We start from the raw sequence: 15,100 nt of genomic DNA on the forward strand, positions 1-15,100 counted from the left end.
AAATGCCTTGCGCCGTCTGCCGCATGGCCATGAGAAGCGAAGCGCAATGTGGATTCATGCTGTTTGTTTTATGGTGGCAGAGAAACTTCAAGGTTTTTCAATATAGCATTTATTTGCGCCTGTAAACCAAGAGTTGATTCGACCAACACGGATAAAGACTTCTTATAAGAGAACGTGGAAAAAACAGACTATAGGGTGGATTGCAGAATGGCCAAAATCACCTAGGCGGTTAAGCGGCACTAAATGATGATGATGAGGAACTAGATAGCACATTTTAATATTATCTGCGTGCTATGTTAATTGCATATGCAAAAGAAATTAAGCTTGTTAATTCAAAAAACCAGGCTTGTTGTTCTTGAATTAGAATTCAGTAAAATTTATGACAGCATGGTTAATACAACAAAGTTTTTGTCATGATAGCAAATTTGTTTAGTTGTTTCAGCAGAAGAAAAACTATTGGCCTCCTGTTAACTATATTCTGTAAAAGTAACAGATTCAAATGTTTCTGTTAAAAGGACTGATTTCATTGATCATTTCAACAGCGAACAACTGTCAATATTATTGATATGTAAGTATCAGCTTATTTTAAAGAGAAACTTACGCGAAATCTGTTATTTTAACAGTTTTCTATGGTATTCATAAGGTGACATTAATAATTGTTAGTTCACAGAGCAGAGCTTAGCGGCCGCCGTGGTGTGATGGTAGCATGCTACGCCTACCAAACCGAAGGTTCTGGGTTCAAGCCTTGCAAAAAACAACATAAAATCGATAGAAAAGAACTCTTTTTCGAACGCATTTAATTACAAATTTTATTATTTTAATACAACAAAGTTTTTGTCATGATAGCAAATCTGTTTAGTTGTTTCAGCAGAAGAAAAACTATTGGCCTCCTGTTAACTATATTCTGTAAAAGTGACAGATTCAAATGTTTCTGTTAAAAGGACTGATTTCATTGATCATTTCAACAGCGAACAACTGTCAATATTATTGATATGTAAGTATCAGCTTATTTTAAAGAGAAACTTACGCGAAATCTGTTATTTTAACAGTTTTCTATGGTATTCATAAGGTGACATTAATAATTGTTAGTTCACAGAGCAGAGCTTAGCGGCCGCCGTGGTGTGATGGTAGCATGCTACGCCTACCAAACCGAAGGTTCTGGGTTCAAGCCTTGCAAAAAACAACATAAAATCGATAGAAAAGAACTCTTTTTCGAACGCATTTATAGAGGTACAGGTTACAACAGAGGTATCGCTTACATTTGATGAACTTTTTTTTTGTTGATTTGACTGTTGATACAGCCAATTCAGAATCAACAATTTGTGCGAAGTTGATGCAACAGCTTTTTTCGGCGAATACAAATTGACAGAAATATAAGTTGAATTGACCCGCGATTTAGTTGATTTTACCCGGCTTTTTCTATCAGTGTAGGGACATACATACATATGTACATATGTATATGTGGACTATATGATCAATATTATTCATTGAAATGTATTTATAAAAATATTGAAAATCCAAAAATATAGATGCGAGAGAGCTGGAGAGGCGTGACGTTAATGCTGACATATTTTTTTGTTTTTATTTTTTTTTACACAGTGCCATTTTGAAAAAAAAGAGATTAAAGTCATCATCATGAAAGAAGACAAAAAAAAAAATGAATCAACTACAACTCCACCTTATTGATATTCCTAGGTATTTTAAAATCGAGTGCAGGCGAAGAAATAAATATAGCAAACTTGACGAGTGGTTGAAAAATTCACGGAAATGCCACCAACAAAATGCAAATAAATAACGTTACTCAAATAAACGTGCACATGTACAAATGACAATACATATATTTATTTATTGCTGTGTAACACTGCGCGACGTTGAGAATTTGTGCTAATAGCTTGTGGTGTCACTGTAGCGCAATGCGACAACGCCACCCAAAAAGCATTTTTGAAACGCTTACACAGGTCTCACAATGTACAGATATGGTCAGCTAAATAGAGCCAACGTATACTTTTTTCGTCCCTCTTAACGTTTCCTTCTTTTTTCTCAGATGACGGGAATGTTTATCCCATTTTGTAGTTTGTGAGTAGTTTCATTATTGGTTAGAAAGCTAAATAGAGCCTTAGGGAAATCAAACCATTGTGCTCCAAGCCAGTGAGCAGTAATCATTGAGCTTAGCAAAAGTGGAAACTCTCAACGAACGTAAGCGCCCTTTAACTACTTCAACGCAAAGAAGAAGACGGGTAGAGTTCGCGTGCTCCCATGAAAACTATACAGAAATCAGTGGAAGTTTTTTATATAGTGCGATGAATTTAAAAAGTACACATCAACCGTTGTAAAGCAAGGTGGAGGAAACAAAAAATGTGTTGATGTTTTTCTTGGAATTGTGTGGGGACGATTTACTGAACCCGCAGAACCTTAACCGCCCCGATTTATGTAGAAATACTAGGAGATGTTATGCTGCCTTGGGCTGAAGAGAATAGCACAGCTATTTGTAAATTCCAAAAAGAATCAAATCCGAGGCACAGTGCCCAGAATTGACTCAGTTGTCCCTCTCACCTCAAGACTGCTTTTCCTTCACTTTAGCAAGGATAGCATAAAGCGAATGATCATTGGGCTTATTTACATGCTTGCCAATGATAGCTTGTTTGGTAGGTTGATGTGTCGTATTATCGAAACCCCTGAGCTATCAATAAAATCGCAGAGGGCTACGTTTTAAGATGCCGAAGCCTTTTCATATTTTTCCGAGGAGTTACCTGACTGATAAGCAAATTGCGTCCTATATAGAGGGAGCTTTTTAGGTGGATATCCCTGATGTGCTGATCCAAAATTTGTCCATATCCTCTAGTTGGTCGACACGACGAGGGCAGGTGCTCCTGGCTTTGGTATGAAATCTACCTTAACATCTGTCCACCCGCTTGGAATGTCGCCGATCAGTAGAGATGACTTATAAAGGTTGGTTAGGGCTGGGCTTTATGTTTTATCCCCTGTTGTAACTGTGGCCGCCATGGTAGCGTGCTCTGCCTACCACACCGAAGGTTCTGGGTTCAAGTCTCTCGGCAGTGATTTGTCAAACATATCGAGTGTATTTCTGCCATGAAAAGCTTCTGAGTGAAAATTCTCCTGCCTTGCAGTTGCCGTTTGGAGTTGGACTAAAATATGTAGGTCTCTTCCGGCCAATTTGTAGGAAAAATTAAAAGCAACACGGCACAAAATGGATCACATGCTCAACTAAAATCCTTTCGGAGGTAAATCGCGCCTAACATTTATTTATTTTAACAGACAGGGATATACCCCATCCGTTCGCTGTGACTTTAATTAGCTGAAGGTAGACAAAGCCCATTGCACTCGCTTGACAGTGGTGATATAAGTAAAGTCCGGAAAGTGAGTTTTAAGTAAGAGCTAACATGTCTCTTTCGGGTGCTTAGTGTAGCTCCCATCTGTATTTTACAGAGTTCCAATTACATTTCTGTGATATCTAGAGAGGGCTTTTTGGAGTCGTACCGCTGTTGGAAGAACATTAATTATTTCATAATGTGCCAAGAGCAAAATCTACGGCTCCATTAAACAGCTTCCTAGTTTAGCATTTCAGCTTTTCAAGCCTTTTGTTTCACCAAAGGACGTCACGTTGCATACGTATCCTTTCTTGTGGGTTACTCTCATGGAAAGCGGTTTTAATGTCTGAGTGGAGTGTAGTATTACTTGCAATGCACCTCACTTTGAATGCATTTAACGATACAAAATATACACACACTTATAGACCACACAAGTAGTGAAATTTTACTGGCCCAAATAATCACTTGAACTCAGCATGACTTCGTTTACATTTGTCAACCCGTCACATTGACCGACACATATGTCGATTAGTCACACTGGCCGACATATTATGTTCCGCTTCCTTCTCAAGCTCTTGCGCCGAGGTTACGGGTCGCTGTTGGCTATTTCCGGCTTCTTAAATTATAGGATTTCTAAAAGCTAGCCTTAAACCCCTTCAGTTTGATTTTCTTTGTTGATTTTTGAAAAATAAAAGCTGTTTGCAATCCCTGGTGTTAAACCCTTACCTTGATGCCAGTTATTAGCTGTGTTTTTTTTTTACATCTATAGATGTTTACGCTTAAACTTTATATGGACTGCTAAGCATCAAACTTTAAATACACATCTGAAATTAACTGCGCAGAAAATTAGTGCTACTAAATTTCAATACGCATTATACTCAGATGTAACTGAAGTATGTGTCTATATTTCACCTCTACACTAATTCTATGTATCACCTCTTAAAATGGTGCGTGTCCACAATTCATCGCAACTGATTCAGCTATATGTTATACACCATGGCCATCAGAGTGTTGTGTCTCCACTTTTCGATACACCCTGTGCTGTAGCTAGTTATTTAACCACTACCGCTGGATGGGTCTCCTACGCATTACCTAAGCGAGGATAAACGTATTTTTTAAGCGCAAACGTAAACGTATACGCGTGTAAAAAAAAAACACGGCTATTATTATTATTAATATTGGCGTTAGCTGCATGATATCAGCGCACACAAATTTGCACCATTACCCAGTCCTACAATGAATATTTGTACAGAAATATTTATAACAACATGCATGAATAGAAAAACATATTTACCTAATAAATACAAATTTGCTGATGCATTTGGCGGCGAAATGAAAATTTCTACTTAAATCAGCTGTATTTGTAATGAACAACAAATACTTTCCATATACCGCAAATAGAAGAAAAATAATCAGAAAATAAAGTAGAAGGTTGCAACGAATAAAAGGTAAAAAAGAAACAGAAATTAAAGAGACAATATACAATAGACATACTCAACTCCTGTGTGTGCAACAATTGCAAATAGAACAGGAATAAATCTTGGCAGCAAAGAGTATGTATTTATTTATACCACGTTACCATGAGTTGCCATGCAATTCTAAAACGGATAAGTATCAAGCACATGGGCCACAAATGAGTAAAATAATACTGATAAGAAAAGTGAAAACATAAAGTAAATTCAACAGAATGTATGTACACTAGACCGTGTCACGATAACAGCTGTAACACCACATTTATTTTGGAGGGGTGACATAAAGTCAACGGACATAACGTCAATTGACATCATGACCACTTCAAACGCGAAGCCAATTACGTATGAAATGGCAAGAACGTCAAATCTCAAATTCTAACATGATGGTTATAACTGCCTTTCCAAAAGGTCATAAAGTCAATTCTTTTTCTCAAGTGGACATATCGACAATTATCTTCGGATTTAATTGGGTAAGAACCTAGACCGGTGAGGATTCCTCTGTAATAAGAAGAACACATTTAACGAAACGTCTAACAAATACTTTGGAAGTTTTTTGCTTTTGCACTGATACCTTTTCCTCGAAATAGTCATAAGGTCAAACGAAATTTTCTACATTCAAATTAAGAAATGGCATAAAGGTAATTGATCTTTTTATAAAATAAAAAGGAAAGTTGAATTACATATCGGAAATCGATTCTTGAATCAATTTATCATGCAACTGAAATGAATTTAAAATTGATTAACCCATCAGCATGTAACTTTTTGAAATTTTTCTCGCTGCTGAAGCTATGACAAGACAACAGTAATTGATATTTTAAAAAAATGTATTAGGAAATTGAAAGAAATGAGTAAACTGCCGGAAATCAAGTTTTGAATCAACTTCTCATGCAATTGATCCAAAAACTTTTTTTGAACATTTTTTTGCTTTAAAACTAGTCTGTAAACGCTCGCGAATACATTATTGAATCAACTCTCATGCTACTGACATTGATTTTAAAATTGATTATTGCCAGTAGCTTGGTGTTTTTTTTTTTTTTTTGTTGAGCTCCTGTTTGTGCAACGATTGTAATCTACATAGAATTATACATTTGTATGAAGTGCCATGCAATTCTAAAACGACTAAGTATGAAGCACATGGCTCACACATAAGTAAAATAATATTGAAAATAAAAGTGAAAATATAAAGTAAATTCAACAGAATGTATGTACATTAGACCGTATCACGATGACAGCTGTAACACCACATAACAATTGAAGTTATGGCCATTGACCTTGTGACTACTTCAAACGCCACAAAGTCAATTGCGAATGGAATGGTTCGAACGTCAAATTTAAAATTTTAACAATGTCAACGTTATTGTCATATTGCTGCTTTTCCTAAATGGCCATAAAATCAATTCCTTTTTTTCTAAAGTGGACATATGCACAATAATCTTCGGATTTAATCGGATAAGAACCTGTACCGTGAGGATTCCTCTGTAATAAGAAGAACATATTTAACGAAACGTCCAACAAATACTTTGGAAATTGTTTGCTTTTGCCCTGATCCTAAATGTATATTGTTATTACCTTTTTCCGGAAATAGTCATAAGTTCAATCGGAAATTTTCCATAATCTCAAATTAAGAAATGGCATTAAGGTAATTGCTTTTTATAAAATAAGGTAAGTTGAATTACATACTATCGGAAATCGATTTTTGAAGCAATTTATCATGCAACTGAAATGAGCATGTAACTTTTTGAAATTTTTTCGCTGGTGAAGCTATGACAAGAAAACCATAATTGTAGTTAAAACAAGTAAGGAAGGCTAAGTTCGGGTGTAACCGAACATTACATACTCAGTTGAGAGATGGGAAAATCAGCATGTTGTAAAAAGAACCTAGGGTAACCCTGGAATGTGTTTGTATGACATGTGTATCAAATGGAAGGTATTAAAGAGTATTTTAAGAGGAAGTGGGCCATAGTTTTATAGATGGACGCCATTTAGGGATATCGCCATAAAGGTGGACCAGACATGACTCTAGAATTTGTTTGTACGATATGGGTATCAAATGAAAGGTGTTAATGAGTATTTTAAAAGGGAGTGGGCCTTAGTTCTATAGGTGGACGCCTTTTCGAGATATCGCCATATAGGTGGACCAGCGGTGACTCTAGAATTTATTTTGTACGATATGGGTATCAAATGAAAGGTATTAATGAGTACTTTAAAAGGGCGTGGGCCAAAGTTCTATAGATGGACGTCTTTTCGAGATATCGCCATAAAGATGGACCAGGGGTGACTCTAGAATTTGTTTGTACGATATGAGTATCAAATGAAAGGTATTAATGAGTATTTTAAGAGGGCGTGGGCCATAGTTTTATAGATGGACGCCATTTAGGGATATCGCCATAAAGGTGGACCAGGCCTGACTCTAGAATTTGTTTGTACGATATGGGTTTCAAATGAAAGGTATTAATGAGTATTTTAAAAGGGCGTGGGCCTAAGCTCTATAGATGGACGCCTTTTCGAGATATCGCCATAAATATGGACCAGGGGTGACTCTAGAATTTGTTTGTACGATATGGATATCAAATTAAAGGTGTTAATGAGTATTTTAAAAGGGAGTGGGCCCTAGTTCTATAGGTAGATGCCTTTTCGAGATATCGCCATAAAGGTGTGCCAGGGGTGACTCTAGAATTTTTTTGTACGATATGGGTATCAAATGAAAGGTGTTAATGAGTATTTTAAAAGGGCGTGGGCCTTAGTTCTATAGGTGGATGCCTTTTCGAGATATCGCCATAAAGGTGTGCCAGGGGTGACTCTAGAATTTTTTTGTACGATATGGGTATCAAATGAAAGGTGTTAATGAGTATTTTAAAAGGGCGTGGGCCTTAGTTCTATATGTGGACGCACTTTCGAGATATCGCCATAAACGTGGACCAGGGGTGACTATAGAATGTGTTTGTACGATATGGGTATCAAATTAAAGGTATTAATGAGGGTTTTAAAAGGGAGTGGCCCTTAGTTGTATATGTGAAGGCGTTTTCAAGATATCGACCAAAATGTGGACCAGGGTGATCCAGAACATCATCTGTCGGGTACCGCTAATTTATTTATATATGTAATACCACGAACAGTATTCCTTCCAAGATTCCAAGGGCTTTTGATTTCGCCCTGCAAAACTTTTTCAATTTCTTCCACTTAATATGGTAGGTGTCACACCCATTTTACCAAGTTTTTTTCTAAAGTTATATTTTGCTTCAATAGACCAATACAATTACCATGTTTCATCCCTTTTTCGTATTTGGTATATAATTATGGCATTTTTTTCATTTTTCGTAATTTTCGATATCGAAAAAGTGGGCGTGGTCATAGTCGGATTTCGGCCATTTTTTACACCAATACAAAGTGAGTTCAGGTAAGTACGTGAACTGAGTTTAGTAAAGATATATCGAGTTTTGCTCAAGTTATCGTGTTAGCGACCGAGCGGAAGGACAGACGGTCGACTGTGTATAAAAACTGGGCGTGGCTTCAACCGATTTCGCCCTTTTTCACAGAAAACAGTTATCGTCCTAGAATCTAAGCCTCTACCAAATTTCACAAGGATTGGTAAATTTTTGTTCGACTTATGGCATTAAAAGTATCCTAGACAAATTCAATAGAAATTGAAATTTTCTTTTATTTTTGCATTTTGTTGCAACATATCATTAAGATATTAACTTTTCTTTTAAAATTTGAATTAAAAAAAAATTTTTTTTAAAAAGTGGGCGTGGTCGTTCTCCGATTTTGCTAATTTTTATTAAGCAGACATATAGTAATAAGAGTAACGTTCCTGCAAAATTTCATCATGATATCTTCAACGACTGCCAAATTACAGCTTGCAAAACTTCTAAATTACCTTCTTTTAAAAGTGGGCGGTGCCACGCCCATTGTCCAAAATTTTACTAGTTTTCTATTCTACGTCATAAGTTCAACTCACCTACCAAGTTTCATCGAATAATCCGTATTTGGTAATGATTATCGCACTTTTTCGATTTTTCGAAATTTTCGATATCAAAAAAGTGGGCGTGGTTATTGTCCGATATCGTTCATTTTAAATAGCGATCTGAGATGAGTGCCCAGGAACCTGCATACCAAATTTCATCAGATACCTCAAATTTACTCAAGTTATCGTGTTAACGGACAGACGGACGGACGGACGGACATGGCTCAATCGAATTTTTTTTCGATACTGATGATTTTGATATATGGAAGTCTATATCTATCTCGATTCCTTTATACCTGTACAACCAACCGTTATCCAATCAATGTTAATATACTCTGTGAGCTCTGCTCAACTGAGTATAAAAATGTATTAGGAAATTAAAAACGAATGAGTCAACTGCCGGAAATCAATTTTTGAATCAAGTTGCTCCTGCAACTGAAATTTATCCTAAAATTTTTTTGGATATTTTTTCGCTGGTGAAACCATGACCAGGCAGCAACAACTGTCCTTCTAAAAAACTTAAAAGAAGACAGTAAACGCCCGTAAAAAAATTGAATCAACTCCACATACTACTGACATTGATTATAAAATTGATTAATGCCAGTAGCTTATTTTTTTTTTATATATTTTTCTAATGAAGCTGTGAAAGATACCTAAGAACTGACAAAAAAAGTGAATAAATAGATTTGGCAATCGTAAAAACAAGGCAATGAAAATTTAATGATCCAAGCCAAACGAAATGATACCCTTGGCATCACTAGCATGACACAATGCCAAGAATAGTAAAACAATTAATGCAATAGGTTAAGGATAATCATGATAAAGGATCAAATTACGTCTTTATTATAATAAAAAAATCAAGTCAAGTCATTACTACTTGCTCTTCTCATTCCAATAAGTGTTCCAGAACGCCTAAAAGCATACCTAACTATACTATACTAATCTACTATATAAATAGGCAAGTTGAAATTTTCGCGCCTCTTTTACCAACAAACTATAAATCTAACGTAAAAACAAATACATATGTATCGATAGGATTTCTCAACGAGAAGTGCAGGACAATAAAAAAAAATCAAACCATTTAAATATAGCGTTAAAATATCATTTTAAAATTTTTACCTATACATAAGCCAACAAAGACGCTATACGTGTAACGCTGTGTGTGTAAGCTCAGAAGCAATACCTTCCTTGTATGCATAAAAAATTAGTGTTTTCTCAGTGACTTAAAGTGTCTGAGCACAGGCAAGAGCATGTTCTCATTTGTTGGAAATACAGAGCCAGAGGCACCAAACACGATCAAATGCCTAATTTTCATTACTGATAAACAACAAAGTATTCAGGTTTATATATTTCGGTTTCTGTTGGTTGTAACGTTATTGGAGTGGAAAATTTTATTTCAAAAAATTTGGCAAAATTAAATGAAAAAATAAAATAAACAAAAATAAATTTGATAAAATAAAATAAATAAAATAAAACAAAAACAAAAATTATAACATTTTCAAAACTCAACCATAAAACAAATACCACTTACACAATTGGGTATTTTATACAGACTAACCATATGTGCGAAAATTAAGAATGTTGGAGACAAATAATCATACAAAAATATAACCAATATTTCAAAGCACCGTAAATGTAAACAAAATTTTTGCAAAAACAAAAGTGCATGGAGTGGCTAAAAGTACGACATACAAGCATACATATATACATATGTATATCATCTCATTTTTCTATTGTTGTGGGAGAGAAATACTCAAATCTTTACAATCGGGAAAAATACCAAATAGCATCGACATATAATCACACTCTTAGAAAGGTCTACAGCAGTACAAAAGATAAAATACCAAAGCATGAGGAATCCGACGTTGTTTATAGAATTCCGTGTAATGCTGACGGGTCCCACGTATGCGACAAGGTATAAATTATTGTATCCTTTGTTAAGGATACTAAAAAAATAATTTTTTTTTTTGGGTCTCAAGACCTTTATTATTATTTATTCACTAATTTTAATTATTGGTCGTAAGACCTTACTTTGTTACTCACTAATTAAAACTAAACGTTTACAACTAACTGCTTACAACTGACTGACTTAAAAATGGTAAATTAGTTCTAAATATAACTTAATTCTACCTGTGCCAGCATTATTTCGTTCGGCGCATGCCGGATGTTGTTCCCAATTCAATTCCGGATGTCGTTCACAATATTTGTGTTTTTGCTGATCAGGCGTCTGGGCCTTTTCCTGTTTGCTTCAAAATTATTATTAAGTATTTTGAGCCATCAACTTGCGTATTGCTGACTAAGCTCTTTACGTTAGCGTCAGCTCGAATGTTGACTTAGTTGGTGCTAACTCCTCCACCCCAAAAACGAACGTCCTCGTTTGTTAAGGTAGGTATTTCGGATGCTACAGGTTCCTTGTTATCGTTTACCTGGATGCTTACTTTGTAGCTTGATAGCTCTTCTGGTTCCTTTGTAAAATGTCTTCTTATTACTGGTGCGAATATGAGTCCTCCTAGGCAGATTATTATCATGATTATTAGAGAAAAATTTGTGATTATGGCTGCTTTGTGTTTTGTGCGCAATGAATTTATACGATTTGTGTTATTTATATGGAGTTCCTTCATCATTTCCAAACTTAGGATTTCTTCTTCTTGCTTTGATGGGACATTTGACTGGAGAATTGCAGGTAGTGGTTTGCTGGTTAGTAGTTCGTTAAAAGAATATATCTGTTTATTGATACGAACTGTGGAATTATGGTACTGTATTGCGTATGACCCTGTCAGGTTTACTTTTTGGTTGTCGATATCTATAGTGCCGTTGTATTGATTTAGTAGTAGGATGCCAGGAGTGATGCTTTCTACGGTTGGGATGTGCTGGTTATTAACAAAAACGCATTCAGCTGGCTTGCTTCTCAGTAGAGGTGGGACACAGGTAGTGTTGCTAATGTCTACTATATCCTTACGGTTACATATTCTTACATTATTATTTTCTTTACATTTAGATTCAATTCCATATACTAGGTTATTATTACATGTTACAATGTCCTCGTAAGGGACTTTATTAATAAATTTTCCTATCTTTATAGGTTTTATCAAAATTGACTCACAAATGTCTTCATTTGTTATTGGTAATCCTATTATGTAAAATAACATTTTATCGTTTGTTGCAATTTTTACGCTTGCGATTTCTAGTGATTCTTCTATACTACTTAGGGTAAAATTGTTTTTTTCATATATTGATTTAATTAACATAATTTCTTCATTTGAAAATATATAGGAGTTGACTATGCCGGCCTTAGCCCAATGTATCGCATAGTCTATATTAATTATTTCTTCTTTGATAATTTTTAACTTATATTTCATTTCAATAGCAAAATTATGTTGAGTGTGTTCATCCGTTTGTATGGATTTCGCGATTTTATTAGAAATTGCTGTAATTTCATTTATTTTATCAAAAATACTTTATTAATTACCACTTGCTGGTTATTATTTTCAACTATATTATTTATTTCATTTTCTAAGATGACTTGGTCGTCGTGGTCGGAATTTCCTGCGATCCACTTCCAGATGGTTCCTAGTTCATTAATTGCTCTTTTAAATTTCCTTGGTTTAAGTCTATTCAAATAATCTTGTATTGATCTTAATTCATTATTGAGAATGGGCAAGAGGGGGTTTCCTTCATTGATTTGTGTCCTAATGGTATGGCTAAGTTCATTTAGTGTCTTTTGGCATACGTCCAGATCTATTTTATGTATAATTTTGTACGTTCCTGTTTGAATTTTGGTTTGTCCCGTATTAAATGTTGCAAGTTGAGAGTTGGAGTAATCTATTATTTTAAAGTCCGCGTACACTAGGTGCACGAGAAGTCTGTAAGAGAGAATTTTGAAGGGGGAGTTTCTTATTTTACTAAAATCATATTAAGTCTTAATGTTACTCTTATGTACTATTCTTCCTTTTTCAGTAATTACTACACTAGATTTATCTTCTTTCACAATTTCCTTCCTATATCTAGCAGTGAGTTTTGATCCTATTCTTTTATTAATCCTAACATAAATTATGTCACCAGGAGTGTATGTCTTAATGGGTCTCCGTGTTTTATTATGGATTTCTAAATCCTTTTCTTGTCTTTTCCGAAGGGTTTCTATGTTTTCTCGCCGTGAATTCTCGTATTGTTCTGGGTCTATCGATACTCGTCTACCGAAAAATGTTTCTATAGGTCGTTTTCCTGTTGCAGAGTGTATGGAGTAATTATATTCATATGTGCATCTATCTAATAGTTCTTGAAATGAACGATGGGTGCGTTCTGTTTGGAGGCAGCGCATAATTTCCGATAAGGTGGAATGAAACCTTTCCACTTGACCATTAACTGTGCTTGCGTATGGGGGTGTTTTAAAGATTTTAATTCCAAGTTGATCTTCTACCATGAATTGTATGGATAGTGAGTTTAGGGACTTTTCATTGTCGATAACTATTGTCTTAGGTACACCAAATGCGAAGAGTATTTGTCGCAAAGGTTCTCTGATATCTTCTATTGCCTTTGACTGTATTATTCTTACCTGGGCATATTTAGAAAATTTATCTACTGCTGTTAGTACCAGGCGTTTCTCCGTATTATAGATATCTATGTGAACTATTTCACCAGGGTACTGTGGAATTGGGGTTTTAAGTAGATGTGGTTTATTAGGGTGACGGTCATATTTATTTTCTTTACAAACTTTGCACTGTTTAATTATATTTTCTATTCTTGCTGTCATTTTTGGGAAGTAATATTTTTGTATTAGTTGTTTTTTGTTTTCATCCCTGTTTCTATGTGCTCGTGTGTGTTCTTTTAATATTTCCTCATTTTGAACATCCTCGTTTACTAAATCTTGTACTTTTGTTTGGGTATAGCGAATTTTGTAATTGGAAAAATGAAGGGGATAGATTTCCTGAATTTTTCCAATTATTTCTTCAGAGGTAAATAAGTCGTTTATCACTGAAGGATTTAGGTAACGTTTTAGTAGTGCTGTTAAATCGTCGGTTGAAAATTGGGGTTTACAAATTAAGTGTCTATGATAGGGCGGGAATGGTATTTTAAACTGATAGCTGTCTTCATCTCCTAGCGAGATCCAAATTTGGTTTTTGAAGGCATTTATGGGTCCTTCTACTGCTGGGATTAGGTTGTGCGATGAACTGTCGTCTGAGTGCGTCGCGACTGATAAGGAATTTACTTCAAATGGCCTTGATAATGTATCTGCAACTACATTGGCCTTTCCTGGTTTATATTGTATTTCGTAGTTATATTCCTCTAGTATTGCTTTCCATCGTTTCAATTTAGAGTTAGTGTTCTTATTGCTTAAGGCATAGGTGAGTGGCTGATGGTCAGTGTGTATAATAACTTTTGCTGTGCCGTATAGGTAATTTCTGAAGGAATTTAAAGCCCAAATTATTGCAAGCATTTCCTTTTCATTTACTGCATAATTTTCTTCAGCTTTGTTTAATGTTCTTGAAATAAATGTGATCGGTTTGCCATTCTGTTCCAAAACTGCGCCTATGGCATATTGTGAGGCATCTGTAGTTAAGTCGAAACCTTTACTGTAATCGGGGTATTGTAGGATAACATCTTTGGATGTGAGGGTGGCTTTAATTTTATTGAATGCTTCTTTTGCTTTTTCATTCAAATTTATTAGAATTTTCCTTGAACTGCTTTTAGACATTCTTCCTTCCTCTCCTCGAAGTAGGGATGTCAGTGGTTTTGCTAATTTCGCATAATCTTGGATGAATCTTCTATAATATCCGGATAAACCCAAGAATGAGCGTAAGTCTTTAATTGTTTTGGGGTAGGGGAAATCTGTTATTGATTGTACTTTGGCTGGGTTTGTAGAGATTCCGTCGGAAGAGACGACAAATCCCAGGAATTCCACTTTCTTTTTGAAAAAGTCGCATTTGTCAATCTGGACTTTCATGTTTGCCTTGTTCAGAGTTTCGAAAATTGTGTCGATATGTTCAGCGTGCGTTTTTTCGTCCTCGCTAAATATAATTATATCGTCTATGTATACATAGCAAATTCTACCTATGTGTTCCCTAAGTATGTCGTCCAGTGTCCGTTGAAAGATGGCAGGGGCGTTCTTTAAGCCAAAAGGAAGTCTCGTGAACTCGTATTTTCCGTTGTTCACTGAAAAGGCTGTTTTTTCCACGTCAGATTCCTTAAGAGGAATTTGATGGAAACCGCTTTTTAAGTCAATCACTGAGAAAATTCGATTCTTTCCTAATTGGGAAAGTACCTCGTTTATCGCGGGTATTGGGTACCTATCTGCGATTGTTACTTGATTAAGTTTCCTGTAATCAATGACCATTCGA

General features: G+C 35.3%; 1 protein-coding gene across 2 annotated transcripts in view; it reads right to left on the minus strand.

Moving 5' to 3' along the window:
- sra (RRM_RCAN_like domain containing protein Sra) overlaps positions 1-15,100 on the minus strand; it is a 114,853-nt gene that overhangs the window by 55,984 nt on the left and 43,769 nt on the right. The window lies entirely within an intron of this gene.

Source organism: Eurosta solidaginis, chromosome 1 (genome assembly GCF_040869045.1).
Source record: "Eurosta solidaginis isolate ZX-2024a chromosome 1, ASM4086904v1, whole genome shotgun sequence".
In the NCBI taxonomy this organism is placed as follows: domain Eukaryota; kingdom Metazoa; phylum Arthropoda; class Insecta; order Diptera; family Tephritidae; genus Eurosta; species Eurosta solidaginis.